We start from the raw sequence: 11,645 nt of genomic DNA on the forward strand, positions 1-11,645 counted from the left end.
CCGCCAATTAAACGCTCGGTCGCCACTTTCAAATCAAAGCACAACATGAAGTTGTGGAAGACCGAAAGGACTAGATGGATCACAGTGAAACAAGAGTCAGGGAGGAAACAAGAAAAGGTGCCAAATGCTGACCTCGGCCGGAGTAACAAAGAAAAATATATTGCAGAAACAGCGGTGTGTGTGCAATCAATGCAAAGCAGACTTCTTTTGGAAGGTCACGATTGACATTTGGCGGAAATCAGAGTACAAATGCAAGAATAAAATTAAAAACACGCATGGACTTGCTTCCTGGGCTGAAATGTAAAATATAGAAAGGCTCTCGGATCCGCACGCTGCCCGGGATCATGGCACACACGGTCCCGAGCCGTATCTCACATCACTCCCACTGAGCCGCCTTCTTGTGGAACAACAATCAAATAACATTTTATGCACACACAGATCATGATCCGCTGAGCAGCTGACCTCAAATGTAGGAAAACCTCGCTCACCTCGCGGAAAATCGAACTTCCCGGCAGCAGATATAGGAGGAAACTAACCCAGGTGCTCCTTCTCGGGAGGAAGCGGCGCCCAGAGCCCAGTCCTCAGCTCCCTCTCTCAGCCCAGCCACTCTCTGCAGAGGGAGAGAGAGAGCTGACAGGACCAGGGCGAGCAACATGTGATTGAGTTTCTGTCTTGTAATCCAGGCAACGTCACATCACAGCGCTCGCAAGTAACCAGATGCTCCGAGCTTCGCCCCGCTCCCCTGCACCTTCCTTGCTTTATCCTACCCTCCCCTCCTCTCCTCCCCCCTCCCCTCTCTCCCCCTCCTCCCCCTCCCTCTCCTCCCCCTCCCTCCCCGTCTCCCTCTCCTCCCTCCCCTCTCCCCCTCCCTCGCCCCCTGCCCCTCCCCCCCGCCCCTCCCCCCTCTTCCCCCACCCCCGCCTCCCTCTCCCCCCCTCCCTCTCCCCACTCCTTCCCCTCCTCCCTCCCCTCCTCCCACCCCCTCCCTCCCCCTCCATCTCCCCCCTCCCCTCCCCCTCCTCCCCCTCCCTCCCCCTCCATCTCCCCCCTCCCCTCCCCCTCCTCCCCCCTCCCTCCCCCTCCATCTCCCCCTCCCCCTCCTCCCCCTCCCTCTCCCTCCATCTCCCCCTTCCCTCCCCCACCCCCTCCCTCCCCCTCCATCTCCCCCTTCCCTCCCCCCACCCCCTCCCTCCCCCTCCATCTCCCCCCTCCCCTCCCCCCTCCCACCCCCTCCATCTCCCCCCTCCCCTCCCCCTCCTCCCACCCCCTCCATCTCCCCCCTCCTCCCACCCCCTCCCTCCCCTCCATCTCCCCCTCCCCTCCCCCTCCTCCCACCCCCTCCCTCCCCCTCCCTCCCCCTCCATCTCCCCATCCCCTCCCCCTCCTCCCACCCCCTCCATCTCCCCCCTCCCCTCCCCCTCCTCCCACCCCCTCCCTCCCCCTCCATCTCCCCCTCCATCTCCCCCCTCCCCTCCCCCTCCATCTCCCCCCTCCCCTCCCCCTCCCACCCCCTCCCTCCCCTCCATCTCCCCCTCCCTCCCCCTCCCTCCCCCTCCCTCCCCCTCCCCCTCCCTCCCCCTCCATCTCCCCCCTCCCTCCCCCTCCATCTCCCCCCTCCCCTCCCCCTCCTCCTCCTCCTCCCACCCCCTCCCCCTCCTCCTCCCCCCACCCCCTCCCTCCCCCTCCTCTCCGCCCCTCCCCCTCCTCCCCATTAACTCCTCTCCCTCATTCCCATCCTCCCCCCCCGCTTCACTCGCCTCTTCTCTTTCCCCCCCCGCTCCATTCCTCGTGTCCCCCTCCCTCACTCCTTTCATTCTCTCCCTCATTCCCCCTCCTTCCTTCACTCTTCGCACTTTCCCCCCTCCCTCCCCCTCCCTCACTCACTCCCCCCTCCCCCACTCCCCCTCCCTCACTCCCCCACACTCCCCATCCCCAATACCCCTCCTCCCTCACCACCCTCCTCCCTCTCCCCTCCTACCTCACACCCCTCCTCCTCCCTCACTCTCCATCCTCCTCCCTCTCCCCTCCTCCTCCCTCACTCCTCCTCCCTCTCCCCTCCTCCCTCTCCCCTCCTCCTCCCTCCCCTCCTCCTCCCTCCCCTCCCTCACCCCGTCCTCCCTCCCTCCCTCTCCCCTCCTCCCTCCTCCCCTCTCCCCTCCCTCCTCCTCCCCTCCCTCCTCACCTCCTCCCCTCCCTCCTCACCTCCTCCCCTCCCTCCTCACCTCCTCCCTCTCACCCCTCACTCACTCTCCCCCTCCTCCCTCACAACTTTTTTCTCCCCTCTCCCTACCACCCTCCCCCCCCCCCCCCAACTCCCACCCCCGTCTCTGCTCAGATTTGGCTGATACTCCGGCGCCCCAGCCCCACAATTGGACCTGACATCAGTCGGAGGACTCCCCCCTACCGCCGAGGGAGCCTGCCCTCCGCAGCTGCAGTGCCGGAGAGCAGGGAAAACCTCTTCTGCTTTAATCCTCTGAAGCAGCGCGCTGCATTGTTTTATCCCCCCATATCCTCCCTCCCCCCCCCCCCCCTTTGCAATTGCAACTCAATCGTTACCTTGGAAACAATATTTTTTATGTTGCAAATCCAGCCTCAAAATAACTTGAGATAAACCCCATGCAGGCAGGCACGGATAGATTGCATGTTTGGGTGCTGGTCTTTAGCGCTTGCTTTATACCCTCTATGTGTGTGTGTGTGTGTGTGTACAGACCGCCAGCTGTTGCAACGATCAGGGCTGCCCGATGCCAGCAAGCCGCTCGCCGGCTCTCCTCCCCTCCGCTCTCTTCCTGGAGCTCGGCCCCCGCTCACGCCACTCATCTGGCGGCTCCCAGCGCCAATCAGGACTCGGCGAGGCTGCTCCGGGAGGGAGGAGTGTTGAGGGAACTGGTGAAGCGGTGGCCGTAGAAACTAGAAGAGCAAACCCTTCATTCGTCCATCTCTGTCTCGATGCACTTGCTATTAAGCTATTAAGCAAATATTAAATTACTAGCATAGCTGATTTAGTTATGGTTATTTAATATCAATTAATTTCTCTAAAGAAATTCTGGCCTATTGAAAACTAACTTGTTTTCTTTCTAGAAAATGATAAGAGATTTCTTTCTACAAGATGATAAGAGGCATAGATCGAGTGGACAGTCAGAGACTTTTTCCCAGGGCCACAATGGCTAACACGAGGGGACATAAAGGTGATTGGAGGAAGGGATAAGGGGGATGTCAGGGGTAAGTTTTTTACACAGAGAGTGGTGGGTATGTGGAACACACTGCCGGCAGAGGTTGTGGGGGCAGATACATTAGGGACATTTAAGAGACTCTTAGGTAGACACATGAATGATAGAGAAATGGAGGGCTATGTGGGAGGGAAGGGTTAGATAGATCTCAGAGCAGGATAAAATGTCGGCACAACATTGTGGGCCGAAGGGCCTGTACTGTGAAGCTGCTCACCCTTTGCACTGCTGACCCCTTAATGAAGACTGGTGTGTGCCCTCCCTACTTCCCCTTCCTGAAGTCCCTTTAGAGAGGGTGCAGAGGAGATTTACCAGGATGCTGCCTGGATTGGAGAGCATGTCTTATGAGGATAGGTTGAGCGAGCTAGGGCTTTTCTCTTTGGAGAGAAGGTGGATGAGAGGTGACTTGATAGAGGTGTACAAGATGATAAGAGGCATAGATCGAGTGGACAGTCAAAGACTTTTTCCCAGATCGACAATGGCTAACACGAGGGGGCATAATTTTAAGGTGATTGGAGGAATTTATATGGGGGGGATGTCAGAGGTAAGTTTTTTTTACACAGAGTGGTGGGTGTGTGGAACACACTGCCTGCAGAGGTTGTGGGGGCAGATACATTGGGGACATTTAAGAGACTCTTAGCCACGTGAATGATAGAGAAATGGGGGGCTATGTGGGAGGGAAGGGTTAGATAGATCTTGGGGCAGGATAAAATGTCGGCCCAACATCTTGGGCCGAAGGGCCTGTACTGTGCTGTAGTGTCCTATGTTCTATCAATTCCTTGGTCTTGCTGACGTTGGGTGCAAGGTTGTTGTTAAGACACCACTCAACCAGACGATCTACCTCACTCCTGTACGCCTCCTCACCGCCAGCTGAGATTCTACCACCAACAGTAGTGTCATCGGGGAGTTTATAGACGGTGTTTGGGCTGTGCCTAGCCACATGGTCATGAGTGTGGAGAGTGAATAGTATAGAGAGAGTAGCCTGACCCGCTGAGTTCCTCCAGCATCTCACGTGTTGCTCCACATTCCAGCATCTGAAGTCTCTTGTGTCTCTTCTTTCTTTCCCAGTTCTGGTGAAGGGTCCCAGACCCGAAATATTAGCAGTTTCTGTCTCCGCAGATGCTGCCTGACCGCTTCAATAGTTTTCTGTTTTTAATTCAGATTTCCAGCATTTTCAGTTTTTGTTTTACTTTTGAAACATGTACCATCTCTGTACCCACATCTTTCAGAACTCTGGGATATAGATCATCAGTTCCTTGGTATTTATCAGTTTCATGCTCATTAAGCTCTCTGCTCTTAGACAGGCCACGTATTACTGCAAACGTGTGAGAGGATATGCAATGAAATTATCCTTTTACCACTGCGAAACAAACACATTTCCCCCTTCTGGTAAATTAAATTGGTAAATTGGTTTATTATTGTCACATATACTGAGGTACAGTGAAAAACTTGTCCTGCATACCATTTGTACAGATCAATTCATTGCACAATGCATTGAGGCAGCACAAGGTAAAACAATAACAGAACGCAGGATATAACGTTAAGGTTACAGAGAAAGTGCAGTGCAGGCAGACAATAAGGTGCAAGGTCATAATGAGGTAGATTGTGAGGTCAAGAGTCCATCTTATCGTACTAGGGAACTGATCCAAGATCAAAAATTACCTTTGCGTCGAGATATTAAGAGGAACTTTATTTATTTTCTTAGGATCTGGATATCATGGGGATAGCAAAATTAATTTACCATCTCTTGTTGACCTTGAACTATGTGGTTTGTTGTTCCACATAGATGCCACAGCCAAGAAAGTGCACCAGCACTTCTACTTCCTCAGGAGGCTAAAGAAATTCAACATGTCCCTGTTGACCCTCACCAATTTTTATAGATGCACCATAGAAAGCATCCTATTTGGATGCATCACAGCTTGGTATGGCAACTGCTATGCCCATGACCGCAAGAAACTGCAGAGAGTTGTGGACACAGCTCAGCACATCACGGAAACCGGCCTCCCCTCCATGGACTCTGACTACACTTCTCGTTGCCTTGGTAAAACAGTCAACATAATCAAAGACCCTACCGACCCTAGACATTCCTGCCTCACAACAGGCAGAAGATACAAAAGCCTGAAAGCACGTACCACCAGGATCAAGGACAGGTTCTATCCTGCTGTTATAAGACTAATGAACGGACCTCTTGTTCAACAGGATGGACTGTTGACCTCACAATCTACCTATTCATGGCCTTGCACCTTATTGTCTGCCTGCACTGCACTTTCTCTGTAACTGTAATTCTTTATTCTGCATTCTGTTATTGCTTTTCTCTTGTACTACCTTGACGTACTGATGTGGTGAAGTGATTAGTATAAATAGCAAACAAAACAAAGTTTTTCACTGTACATGTGACAATAATATACGAATTACCATTTTAGAGGGTATTTAAGAATCAAACACTTTGGCAGGTTTGGATCATGTATAAACTAGACTAGGGAAAAACATTAGATTTCATCCCCCGAAGAACATTGTGAACCAGATAAATTTTCAGAATAATCTAGTAGTCTTTCATGGTAGTGTAGCAGTTAGCATGACACTATTACATCGCCAGCGACCCGGGTTCAATTCTGCCCACTGTCTGTAAGGAGTTTGTACGTTCTCCCCATGTCTGCCACATTCCAAAGGCGTACGGGTTAGGAAGTTGTGGGCATGCTATGTTGGCGCCGGAAGCGTGGCGACACTTGCAGGCTGCCCCCAGAACACTGTACGCAAAAAGATGCATTTCACTGTGTGTTTTGATGTACATGTGACTAATAAAGAAATCTTTTTTAAAAAAATACATATGGTTAACTATATTTAAATTCCACACTGCAATGGTGGGATTTGATCTGGGTTGTTCAGCTCATGGTTTAACTGCCGTGTTATTACTGTGCAAGCACTGAAATGAAATGCAATTGGTGCCCCCTGTCTTACAACTTGTTACCTTTTAAAACCATTGGTTCTGGTTTAGCTGACAAAATAACAGTGCGATTAATGGTAGTCATCACATTAACCAGTGGTTTAACCACATTAGGCAAGGAGCAAGTGTACACTTAAACACAATACCCCAAAGTTATTGAACTCACATCTCACCACTGACACGTGTTGTAGGTTCTGACATTGCAGAATGGATCTGAAGTGAACCTGTCACAGAAGTTCAAGGCTGGAAACTACAAGTGTACAAACACTTTAATGGGGTGAGGTTCTGGACCTCCTGTGGTGGAGAATCTGGTTGAAGCCAACACTTATCCCCAGAGTCAGGCTTCAAATCGAAAAGCAGACGATGTCCTGCTAATACTTGTCTCTCCGTGTGGGTTTCCTCCGGGTGCTCCGGTTTCCTCCCACATTCCAAAAAGACATACAGGTTAGGAGCTGTGGGCATGCTATGTTGGCGCCAGAAGCGTGGCGACACTTGCGGGCTGCCCCCAAGCGCATTCTCAGTAACACAAAAAGACGCATTTCACTGTGTGTTTCAATGTACATGTGACTAATAAATAAATATCTAAATCTATATCATGGCTGATTATTTTTTTAACCCCATTCTCCAGCCTTCTCCCTGTAACCCTTAACCCCGCCCCCCCCCTTTCATTCCCAGGATCATTCTTGTGAACTTCCTCTGGACCCTCTCCAGGGCCAGCAAATCCTTAAATAGTAACTGGGTGTTCCTATTAATAGTATCAGATTCACTTTGTACATTTTAAGTTGGATCCCATTTCTTTCCTGCAAGTCATGGAGTCATACAGCACGGAAACAGGCCCTTCAGCCCAAATGGTCCATGATGACCAGGATTCCCATCTAAGCTAGTCCCATTTGTCTGCATTTGGCCCATATCCGTCTAAACCTTTCCTATCCATGTACCTGTCCAAGTGCCTTTTAAATGTTGTTAATGTACCTGCCTCAACCACTTCCTCTGGCAGCTCGTTCCATATACTGACCACCCTCTGGGTGAAGAAGTTGCCCCTCAAGTTCCCATTAAATCTCTCCCCTCTCCCCTTAAACCTGTGCCCTCTAGTTCTTGATTTTCCAACCCTGGGAAACAGACTGTGCGCATTCACCCTATCTATGCCCCTCATGATTTTATACACCTCTACAAGATCACCCCTCATTCTCCTACACTCCAATGAACAAAGTCCCAATCTGCTCAACCTCTCTCCATAACTCAGTCCCTCGAGTCCCGGCAACATCCTCGTATATCTCCTCTGCACTCTTTTCAGCTAAATGGCATCTTTCCTATAGCAGGGCGACCAAAACTGAACACAATATTCCAAATGCAGCCTCACCAGAGACTTGTACAACTGCAACATAAAAGTACCCAGGTTAGCTGCACTAATGGGCTGGTTATATTTGGACACAGTGCTAATACAATGGGGTTACACATTCAGCCTTTACTATAACAGGGGTACACTGAAGTTTTCATTCTTATTTTTGTTTCTGCAGCAGTTATAATACCACTAAGTAGTGCACCAGAACTGTTCAGAGGGCAGATAGCAGTCAACAACTAAGTTGTGGGTCTGGAGTCCGCCATAGTCCGGTAATGAAAGGAGTCACAGAGAGATACAGCATGGAAACAGGCCCTTCGGCCCATCACATTGACCATCAAGCACCCAGTTACCCTAATCGCACCCTACCTCATTTTATTCTCCCCACATTCCCATCAACTACCCCCAGATCCTACCACTCACTTCCAGATTAGGGATAATTTACAGCGGCCCATTAACCTACCATCCTGCACATTTTTGGGATGTGGGAGGAAACCGGAGCACCCAGGGGGGTGGGGAGGGGGTAAATCCACACAGTCACAGGGAGAATGTGCAAACTCCACACAGACAGCACCGAGGGTCGGGATTGAACCTGGATCACTGGAGCTGTAAGGCAGCAGCTCTAGCAACTGTGCCACTGTCCACCGCTTGTATTTCTAGAACTCTGGTTAGATCACACTTGGAGTATTGTGTTCGGTTCTGGTCGCCTCATTATAGGAAGGATGTGGAAGCTTTAGAGAGGGTGCAGAGGAAATTTACCAGGATGCTGCCTGGATTGGAGAGCATGTCTAATGAGGATAGGCTGAGTGAGCTCGGGCTTTTCTCTTTGGAGATAAGGAGGATGAGAGGTGACTTGATAGAGGTGTACAAGATGATAAGAGGCATAGATCAAGTGGACAGTCAGAGACTTTTTCCCAGGGCGACAATGGCTAACACGAGAAGACTTAATTTTAAGGTGATTGGAGGAAGATAAAAGGGGGATGTCAGGGGTAAGTTTTTTTTTTACACAGAGAGTGGTGGGTGCGCGGAACGCACTGCCGGCAGAGGTTGTGGGGGCAGATACATTAGGGACATTTAAGATACTCTTAGGTAGACACATGAATGATAGAGAAATGGAGGGGCTATGTGGGAGGGAAGGGTTAGATAGATCTTAGAGCCGGATAAAATGTCGGCACAACATCGTGGGCCGAAGGGCCTGTACTGTGCTGTAATATTCTATGTTCATTTGTGAACAACATGGAATTTTCTAACAGTCCGGTGGTTTCATGGTTACTATTGCTGTTACAATTCTTTTTTTAAAAAAATTCTGCTTCATCTGATTAATGGTACATAAATTCCCCACCCACCTCATGTTCTCGAGTGTTACAAGTTTATCCCACTAGTTCACCAAGCATATTTAAACATCTTTGAGTTGACCACTTATTCCATTCACTGGAACTGGAGATTAACAAACAGTCACATCAAACAGCAAAGCAGATCTGGTGACTGTCAAATCCCATCAAGCAGCACATTTATCATATTTGGGAAGGATATATGAAGGCCTGACACATGTAGCAGCTATTATCACCAGCAGGCATTTGTAGCTTCGTGTTTTAAGAAAATGTTTGAAGTGCAAAGTATCTAAGAGAAAGAAAAACAGGTTTATCAGCTGGCAACATCCCTTGTCAGCTAAACAAGAAATAAGTTCCACTCTAGCAGGCCTGTGAGTATTACGTCAAGGATTGTAAATGGACTATTAAGAAATAGTCACTGCCACTCGCTCATGATCCAAGTATTGGTGTCAGACCGTAAGTGATAGTGCACCATTGCTTAGAGAATAGATTGCTCTACTTCATAATGTATCTGGCCGTGTTCCCTGATTTCAGAGCAAAGTTCACTAAAGAACAACAGAAGGCAAGTTTGGATACTGCCAGAAAACCTTTAGCAGGTTAGAAGTTCTTTTCTGTTTGAAACCACAAACCAGGTGGTAGTGAATCACCTTCCTGTCACATGCTCAGACTGAACTTCAGTAGACCCATTAATGAAAGGCAGGGGAATGGAACTGAATATATCACTGAACAAGGGGCTACAATGGAGTCAGAGGAGCCAATTAGCCCCACCCAGTGCTGTACCTATTCAGGGAATCCATAATTCTGTACATAATAGTGAAGGATGTGTCAGAGACCCAATGCAATATCAGAATCAGGTTTATTATCACTGAAATACTGTGTGTTGTGAAATGTGTTGTTTTGCAGCAGCAGTACAGTGCAAGACATAAAAATTGCTATCAGTTACAAAAATAAGTAAATAGTGCAAAAGAGGAATAACGAAGTAGTGTTCATGGACTGTTCGGAAATCTGATGGCGGAGAGGAATAAGCTGTTCCTGAAATGTTGAGTGTGGGTCTTCGTCTCCCTGATGGTAGTAACGTGAAGAGGACATGTCCCAGGTGGTGAGGGTCCTTAATGATGGATGCCGCCTTCTTGACGCACTGCCTCTTGAAGATGTCCTTGATGGTGGGGAGGGTTGTGCCCGTGATGGAGCTGGCTGAGTCTACAACCCTCTGCAGCCTTTTGCAATCCTGTGCATTGGAGCCTCCATACCAGGCAGTGATGCAACCAGTTATCTGTAGAAATTTGCTGGTGACATACCAAATCTCTTCAAACTCCTAATGAAGTAGAGCCTCTGGCATGCCTTCTTCATGATTGTATCAACGTGTTGGGTCCAGGATAGATCCTCTGAGATGTTGATGCCCAGGGACTTGAAGCTGCTCACCCTTTCCACCGCTGACCCCTCAATGACGACTGGCGTGTGTTCTCCCGACTTCCCCTTCCTGAAGTCCACAATCAATTCCTTGGTCTTGCCGACGTTGAGTGAGAGGCTGTTGCTGAGACACCACTCAACCAGCCAACCTATCTCACTCCTGTACATCTCATTGCCATCTGAGATTCTGCAAACAACAGTGGTGTCGTGGGTGAATTTATGATGGCATTTGAGCAGTGCCTAGCCACACAGTCATGAGTGTAGAGAGAGTAGAGCAGTGAGCTAAGCACACATCCTTGAGGTGCGCTGTGTTGATTGTCAGCGAGGAGGAGATGTTACTACTGACAATATTGCCTTGGTGCAGTTCAGAGGGAAATGCAGTTCAGTGTTCAGTGCTACTTGTGTCTTTCAGCTCAGTTTATCCAAATTCAGCTATATTTAGAGTCATACACAAGGCAAATGACCCATTGGCCCAACTGGTCCATGCCAACCAAGATTCCCATCTAAGCCAGTCCCATTTGCCCATGTTTGGCCCGTATCCCTCTAAACCTTTCCTATCCATGTACCTGTCCAAGTACCTTCTAAATGTTGTTAATGTACCTGCCTCAACCACTTCCTCAGGCAGCTCATTCCATAGGATCATTCCATAAGATCTATCTAACCCTTTCCTCCCACATAGCCCTCCATTTCTCTATCATTCATCTGTCTATCTAAGAGTCTCTTAAATGTCCCTAATGTATCTGCCCCCACAACCTCTGCAGGCAGTGCGTTCCACGCACCCACCACTCTCTGTGTAAAAACTTATCCCTGACATCCCCCTTATATCTTCCTCCAGTCACCATAAAATTATGTCCCCTCGTGGTAGCCATTGTTGTCCTGGGAAAAAGTCTCTGACTGTCCACTCAATTTATGCTTCTTATCAGCTTGTGCACCTCTATCAAGTCACCTCTCATCCAACTTCTCTCCAAAGAGAAAAGCCCTAGCTCACCCAACCTATCCTCATAAGACATGCTCTCCAATCCAGGCAACATCCTGGTAAATCTCCTCTGCACCCTCTCTAAAGCTTCCACATCCTTCCTATAATGAGGCAACCAGAACTGAACACAATACTCCAAATATGATCTAACCAGAGTTCTATAGAGCTGCAACATTACCTCGTGGCTCTTGAACTCAATACCCCGACTAACGAAGGCCAACACACCATACGCTTCTTAACAACCCTATCAATCTGCGCAGAAACCTTGAGGGATCTATGGACGTGGACCCCAAGATCCCTCTGTTCCTCCACACTGCAAAGAGTCCTGCCATTAACCTTGTATTCTGCCTTCAAATTCGATCTCCCGAAGTGTATCACTTCACACTTTTCCAGGTTGAACTCCATCTGCCACTTCTCAGCC

General features: G+C 49.4%; 1 protein-coding gene across 4 annotated transcripts in view; it reads right to left on the minus strand.

The window, feature by feature from the left end:
• The window catches only part of elovl5 (ELOVL fatty acid elongase 5), a 154,218-nt gene extending 151,562 nt beyond the window's left edge, over positions 1-2,656 (minus strand). Inside the window, exons 1-2 of one of the 4 annotated variants that reach the window (XM_052024417.1) lie at positions 2,557-2,656; positions 489-610 (exon numbers count right to left, since the gene is read on the minus strand). The gene's annotated coding sequence lies outside the window, so the exon portion shown is untranslated. Of the gene's footprint in view, positions 1-462; positions 743-2,556 lie in introns of those variants that run through there. The other 3 variants (XM_052024419.1, XM_052024416.1, XM_052024418.1) reach the window with 3 other exon arrangements.
• Between the last annotated feature and the right edge of the window lie 8,989 nt (positions 2,657-11,645).

Source organism: Pristis pectinata, chromosome 10, assembly GCF_009764475.1.
Source record: "Pristis pectinata isolate sPriPec2 chromosome 10, sPriPec2.1.pri, whole genome shotgun sequence".
Taxonomy (NCBI): domain Eukaryota; kingdom Metazoa; phylum Chordata; class Chondrichthyes; order Rhinopristiformes; family Pristidae; genus Pristis; species Pristis pectinata.